The 7,247-nt window shown below is 38.7% G+C and overlaps 1 non-coding gene across 1 annotated transcript; it reads left to right on the top strand.

Moving 5' to 3' along the window:
- The first annotated feature begins 6,919 nt into the window (after positions 1-6,919).
- Trnad-guc lies at positions 6,920-6,992 on the top strand. The gene has a single exon. It is a non-coding gene; the product is annotated as a tRNA-Asp (tRNA).
- The last annotated feature ends 255 nt before the right edge of the window (positions 6,993-7,247 follow it).

The raw sequence follows: 7,247 nt of genomic DNA, 5'->3' as shown, positions 1-7,247 counted from the left end.
AAAAAGCAGTCATACTAAAATGTGTTTGATCCTCCTGTTTCCAATTTTTGTTGAGGTTATAGTTTCCTACATTCTTTACTGTCATATTTGTACTCTCAGCGCTACGTGAATTGGTTTGAATTTAAGAACTGGTTGCATTGGGGGCTGAAATGACCTAGCTGTTGATAGCTCCCGGAGCCCAACCTCGATGGCTGGGGGTGATTCTCTACACCTACCGGTAATTTATTGTAAATTACAAAAGCTAAGAAGTGATAGGCTCAACCCTTTAGAGCGTGTGTACATGCGTGTGCAGATTTGGGGTTATATAAATCAGTCATACACATTTTTACTCAACGAAAGGTAATCCTTCAGCTGACAAGAAGATGAATTGAAGATTGTAAATTATTATCGTGGGTAATTGATATTTCGTGTGAAAAATCTTTTGTTACACGGTTCAAGTGGTTTTTTGAAAATAAAGATAGCATGGGTTGAAGGAACTTTTCGAAAAATCATATCAGGTATCAAATTATTTCGAAGGGCGAGCCGATCTTTTATATTTGTTATTCATGGGCCCCTTGGAAGAAGGGCCGCTCTTCCTTTTTAAACCTTTACGATAACGGCAAACCGTGGTGGGTCAGAGGTCTCGGTTTGAATTTCGTGGAGTGGGATCGATCAAACGAGGCAAGCCGTGAGGATGAAGGGCCCTTGTGAAACTCGGCAAAGGTGAAAAGTCATTTAGGAAAAGGGTCGGACAGAGGACAGATGAAATATAACCTCACTCGTATGTAAAAATCGAAAATTTCAACAAACTTTCTAACACGTAGGAAGATATACACGATCGCCAGGACACGATGGTATAGTTGTTAAAAAACTTTTGTTTAAAATTGTTTGGATTGTTGGAGTTTAACAAAACGAATTCATATTAAAGGTTATCCGCTTGCTTTATAGGCGAGGAAACGAGGAAAATTCAAACAGTTCGGAACACCGAACACCGGGTCGACCAGGCTGGAAGGGAATTTGTTAGAGAACGAAGTTTATCTGCTCCGGCTGGATCTTCTTGGGCTCGCTATCAGTTACTCAAAGGGGGAGCAGTAATAAAGACCGTGTAAAACAACCCCTTCTTCCGTGTTAAAACTCTCCACAACCCTCATTAAAACGCAACGGGCTACCGACACCGGCCCATTACCTTTTGTACATTAATTACTCCCGGTCAACCCGAATGGTCTCGGAGAGAAGAAAGGGTCGATTTTACATGCGTCTTTCCTTATATGTTCCAATTATAATGTTTGCTTGATAAAAAATATTATTATGAATTATTTTCCCCTTCGAAAGAACGAAGAACGTCGTGATATTTGATGATGACTTCTAATGGAGTAGGTCATATTGAGTCGATGGAGACCGCTCGATAAGCATATTATCATGCTTGGTGGTGACACCTCGAAGAGAACGTCGTGCCGAGTCGATGGAGACTGCAGATATCTTTTGGAATTCTACTAGTGGGGGCCTCGAAGTAAAAATCGCTGCTCTCGTCCTGCTTTTTAAGGAACCGATATGGTCTTGCGGAATGCGAGTAACAGGGTAGGATTGTAAGCGCATGTGCAATATATGCGGTATCTGATGATTATGCCTAAACCGGCGCTAAAAGGTCAAAACCACGATTTTTCCAAGTAAAAGAATATATACACTAATAAACCAGTGATTCTCTAATATTCCAGTTCAAACTTCACATTAACTAAATTTAAATGGTAATTTTATTACACTTAGACATCCAAAAGCTTTATCGACATTCGATCCGGCACTGGTGGGTAATACTCAAAAGGTACTTCAGCAGTTTGTGCTACCGGTCCATAAATTTTGCCACATTTCGATACTTTTCTATACATTTTGTTTTGTTGCTGCGTGATCTGCCTTAATGATGGATGCCAATTTTACCACTACGAAGTTGAGTGGCCAATGGTTTTTCTTAAAGTGGCATATCCTGCTCCCGCGAATATATAATTCAGACACACTCTAAGGGACAAAGCACACGTGGCGCAAATGAACCTCCGAGAATGAAACACGTACGATAAGAATTTCACGGACTGGCAAATAGAGATGCTTGAGGGTTTAGAAGAGGGTCGTCACTATCTCCCCCTCGTACGCACAAATAACCCCTCTGTTATCGTAGCCTCATTCGCAAATCCTTTTGATCACACATCGTTTAAATTAAAAGGATGCGTCCTATCTCTCCGTCAGGATTTTATACGCTCCGTAAAGGATGTGATTAAATGCAATTTATTTGTAGGGCCGTTTCGAACTCGCCTTTCAAATAAAGTCTGAAAAAATACTATTTACGACTAAAAAATTCTTAAACTAATCAGAACAGAAAATTAATTTTTATTTACAAATATACACATTAAACACAGAGGTTTAGTAGAGTTTCTGTCTAACGACACTTACCTCCAGCTGGTTTAGTTATAACAAAATTATTATTAAAAGCCCCAGCTACCATGGTAAAGTTATAGGAGAGCGTTCTTTATACTCCTGTGGTTGTACCGTCCAAACTACAGTTACCTATTGGCAGCACAACTAGTACTAATCTAGCATTGATTTAAAAATTTAATGATTATGTCTCAGCACCATCAACATGTTTGTCGCATGTCCAGTTCCGATATCCGTGTATGTCTTGGCGAGTATGTCCTCCACAATAAGCGTGGCTGCGTTATTCCTGCATGTGAGACTCGGGAGCACGCATACAGGAGCATCGGACTGCCCACCATCTTGTATAAGAGAAGTTTATTGGCAGACAGACTGGACTGGTGAGAGAGCGGAGGAAAAGTACGCGGATAGCCGCTTTGACTTTGTTCTCTTTGTCATTAACAAGGGGAATAAAATCGAGTTTGCGGTTCCAAGATATTTGGCCGATTCAGACCTTCAATTTGAATCTTTTTATGCAGCAACGGTCTACGCTTGCTGAAAACTATTGCTTCCCCTTTATTATGATTAATTTTAATTTTCCTACGGTTGCAGAAAATTCCTATACCTTGTATAACCTTTGAATCTAACCCATTAAAGTTCGTGGTCCGATTGACCAATTAACTTTTTTCAATTAATTAATATTTTTGAAAGGTATTGGTTGAGATAAAATTGTATCTAATGTTCAAGAGGAGTAGACATGGATACCTTCAGCGTAAAGAGCCATTTTTACGTTCTTAGGGCGAGGCATTTTGTAGAAAAAAGGAAAATTATGGATCCAAGGACAACGCCTGATGAACTCCTGCAACATTGTTTCTCGTTGGGAAAGGGATGATGGGAAAGGAAATTCGGAATAGACTGCATAAGTGATAGAAGTATGTTTATAGTAATATAGTAGTATTTTTATTATGTTGGGACGGAAGCTATAGTCATCATCCTACTGACTATACCATTATGCCAAACAGTGTCAAAGGCCTTTTGGGTTCCTTAGCCAGTGGGTCTGTCCTGAAAACTACAGATAACAAATATTATTATTATTTGAAAAATCTGAATGTTGTCCAACATGTATATAATACTTCAGTGCTCATGGGTTTTATGGAGCAAAAACAGACGACAAGAGTGACTTTCGGTTGGAACGCTTAATTGAACTCACTTCAATTCCTCACGTCCAAATTGGTTGCGGTTATGATAATAGGATCAGACGTTTTCTAGTGAGAATATTGATATGTAGTTTACATCGTTTATTAAGTTCTACTCTTTGGATTCGAATGTGATGTTGCAAGTAAGTTTATTGTCGATGCAAAGTCTTAAATGGTGGACGTCATTGGTTGCTGAAAACAGAACTGAAAAGATGGCAATATCTCCATATGTGAGGAATAATTTTTCAGGTTAGATAGGAATGCCAGAGAGAGATGAATAGAGAATGGTACCAAGGATGCTACCTTGCAAACACCCGGTTCGGCATAGTGATTGGAAAAGGATATTCCGATTCGTTGAAAAAACCTTTCGGACAGGTGGGTGGTGGTGGTGATGATGATAATGGATACTAGGAAATGAGGGCTTTTGTCCCCCGAGCACCACAGCCTTCTGGCTTATAGTACTTTCCTAATTCCTTATTTCAGTGCGATCGACTCGACCCTTCTTCTAATAAGTACTAAAGTTATTGACTTATCATTATTGAACATGCCCACGTTATGTAAATGTTTTCTCAGATGCCAGTGACCAGTAAATAGTTCTATCACTCCTCTGGGTTTGGCACTACTAACTGTAACAGTGAGTTTGCCAGTAGGAGTGGTAAGGATTGTTTTATCGTAAGTATATTGTATCTAGAGCTCCTAGGAATTTATCCGCTTCTCCTTTTGTTTTATTTTGATCCATCCTGTGATGGCGGATTCTGTGGTTGCTTTGGTCATCCCAAGAGTAGGTTCAGAGTCCATGTATCGTCTTATAGACCCTTCTCTGGTCTGTGTGTTTGTTCTTCGTAACTCAAAATTCCGTTGTGACGTGGTACCCAAGATATAATCAAATTGTTTGCCCCAGGCTTTGGAGATGTTGGATGCATTCACTGACTTGGTTGATGTGATTTTTTAAAATGCTAATAATTTAATAGCTGTTTGACTATCCGATCTTATCATATCCTTATCTTTTTTCTCAGCATAACCTCTTTTAAGATTGTCAACGGCACAAATGTTGATGGTATGTATTTCAGCTTGAACGGACAGATGGGATTTATAAAGTAATAAGTGAATACATGTCCTTGAGTTGGGATCGAATTGGGGGCATTGTAGAATTGTAGATTGGGGTCGTATAAACCAGAATTGATGGAATGGAATGTAACTTTCAAGGATTTTGCCCACTTATGGCAGCAAACTGATGGGGCGATATGTCATCGGAAGATGCTGAGCTATTTTTAGGGTTGAGAATAGGTTTTACAATTGACAATTTTCAATAGTAAAGTAGGTTGTTCTAAGTTGACTTAGTGGAAAGGAAAATTACAGCTTCTTTGAGATTGTTTTACTGAGAGGTTGTGGTGGACGCCCCAGAGGCGTCCTTACGATGGATTATTTTTTGCGTTTTGCTCCCTGTGGGTTTTAAAGCTAAAATATTTTGTTCCGATATTTTAGAGAGTCGGAGTTGCTGACCTCTGTCAAACCTCCATCCGAGAAGGGTCCTGTTTGAATTTAGGGTTGCCTCCCCTAGACAGATTGCTTTCACCACAGCATAGAGAGGTCGCATTGCCCGCCCCTAGCCGCCTCTATTAGCCGACTCCCAACGAGCGTTTCCCAAGGGGTGGGTCAGGCCGGATTTAACCCCCATTTTCATTAATTACATTGCTAACCGCTTCTATTTGTACCCATACCTTTCTTTATAATTTTCTTGTAAAGCAGACGAGTTACACAATTACACAGATGATAAAAAATCCCGTTTATAAATTTTCCCCCTGTATCATTAAATCTATAAAGAAGCTTGTTTATTATACTCTGGGATATATCTCGCAGATATATACTCATAAGTTTACCATTTTATTTTTTAAATTAAACTACAAAGGTTTTTGCGCAGAATGAAACTTGTCCTACGAGATTCCGTGGTTGAGAAGTGTTTCAGGTAATTATCTGATTGTTCTAAATCATGTGTTTTGATGTAGTTGCCTTCACGAACTTACAGCCCGCTAATCTCCCTTATGCTGTTTGAAGACTCTAATTTTTCTCTAATTCTGCGCAGAATGACGCTGGTCCCAACAGATTCTGAGCTTTAAATGTGTCTAAATAGTTTTTTAAGATGGGAATCAAGTGTTCTGGTATTGCGTGTTTGAAGTCTCTTATATATATATNCAAAATCGATAAAAAGCGAAATTACTCTGAAATGGTTGAGAATCGGACCATGGACAATATGAACTTTTTTGTTCATTTTAGGGTGAAGAATCTACTGGAGAAGTTTGTAGCACGAGTAGCAATTCACCCTGTATATATATATATATATACATATATTGTTTTTTTGTAACCCGCCAAACTTTAGTTTTTTGGACGAAGCAAATGCATGTTTAAGTATATATATATAATTATTACTTCAATTAGTCAATTTTTTCATAATATACGGACGAGCGTACGTAAATAATGAGCGGGTAAAAATAGATATTGCTGGTTTGCCTAACCTGACTTCACCCATGTACACACGTCGTTTTGGAACGACATCCCCAAAATTTAAAAAAGGCAATTCTTATCAGCAAAATTTTAATTAAGGGTCATTTATAAACTTGCATCGATTTCAAAATTAAAACAAAAATGCCGTTATTTTTTGGAGTGTCTTTACAAATCAGTGCAGTAAAGAACGTGTTAGGAGTTAAGATCTCGGGTTCGAATCCAGAGGCACTGAATTTACTTGCAAACGGGCTTTTTTTTAACACCGTGGTTAATATGACCTCCTCTGTTATGAACCTCCATAAAAAGAACTATTTTATCGGCTTTATGTTATTTCTTTTTATTGATATAATTTTTTCCGTAATGTATTGTATGTCTGCTTTTGTAATATAACGAAAAAGATCTTTCTTTCTCTTTAAACCTAAACTAACAGAAGAACCTCCTGTTTCTCCCGTTTCTCATATTTTTCCGACCTCAGTTCCTGAACTAAGATCCAAGCCTGAACTTTTTTGCAATTTGATCAATAATGTTTTTCAATTAATTAATCTTTATATAAGGTATTGGTTGAGATAAAAAAAAGTCAGTGTCACGAGCGGGATTCGAACACACGATCTTCGGCTAAATACGCCGCTGCTCTACCACTTGAGCTATCGGAACTTCGATCCACTCGGACACTAACTTCCCACCTCAACCCCACCTTTAAAATTTTCTTTCCTTTTTACCGTTTTTCAAATGTCGTGTAATCTCCGAGAATCGAATAGATTACACGACATTTGAAAAATGGCAAAAAGGAGGGAAAATTCAAAAGGTGGGGTTGGGATGGGAGGTTGGTGTCCGAGTGGATCAAGGTCACGTTAGCTCAAGTGGTAGAGCAGCGGCGTGTCAAGCCGAAGGTCGTGGGTTCGAATCCCGCTTGTGACACTGACTTTTTTATCTCAACCAAAACCACAATTAATTGAAAAACGTTATTCGGTCAATCGGACCACCAACTATAATGAATTTGGTCAATAATGTTAACGACGTCTATGTTAGACACGTTATTCCTCCTTGTTTGTTCTCGCAAGATTGCCGAAGTCTTGTTTTTTTCCGATTCAGCGAAAAAGGGTTGTGGAGGTTGATTCGTTCCTGATAGTATAGCCTCAAAAACCCTTCAATTGTACAAATTCAAACATACTA

This window comes from Cimex lectularius, unplaced genomic scaffold (genome assembly GCF_000648675.2).
Source record: "Cimex lectularius strain Harlan isolate CLEC.00 unplaced genomic scaffold, Clec_2.1 scaffold480, whole genome shotgun sequence".
NCBI classification, from domain to species: Eukaryota; Metazoa; Arthropoda; class Insecta; order Hemiptera; family Cimicidae; genus Cimex; species Cimex lectularius.
This window is presented reverse-complemented; position numbering and strand designations above follow the sequence as displayed.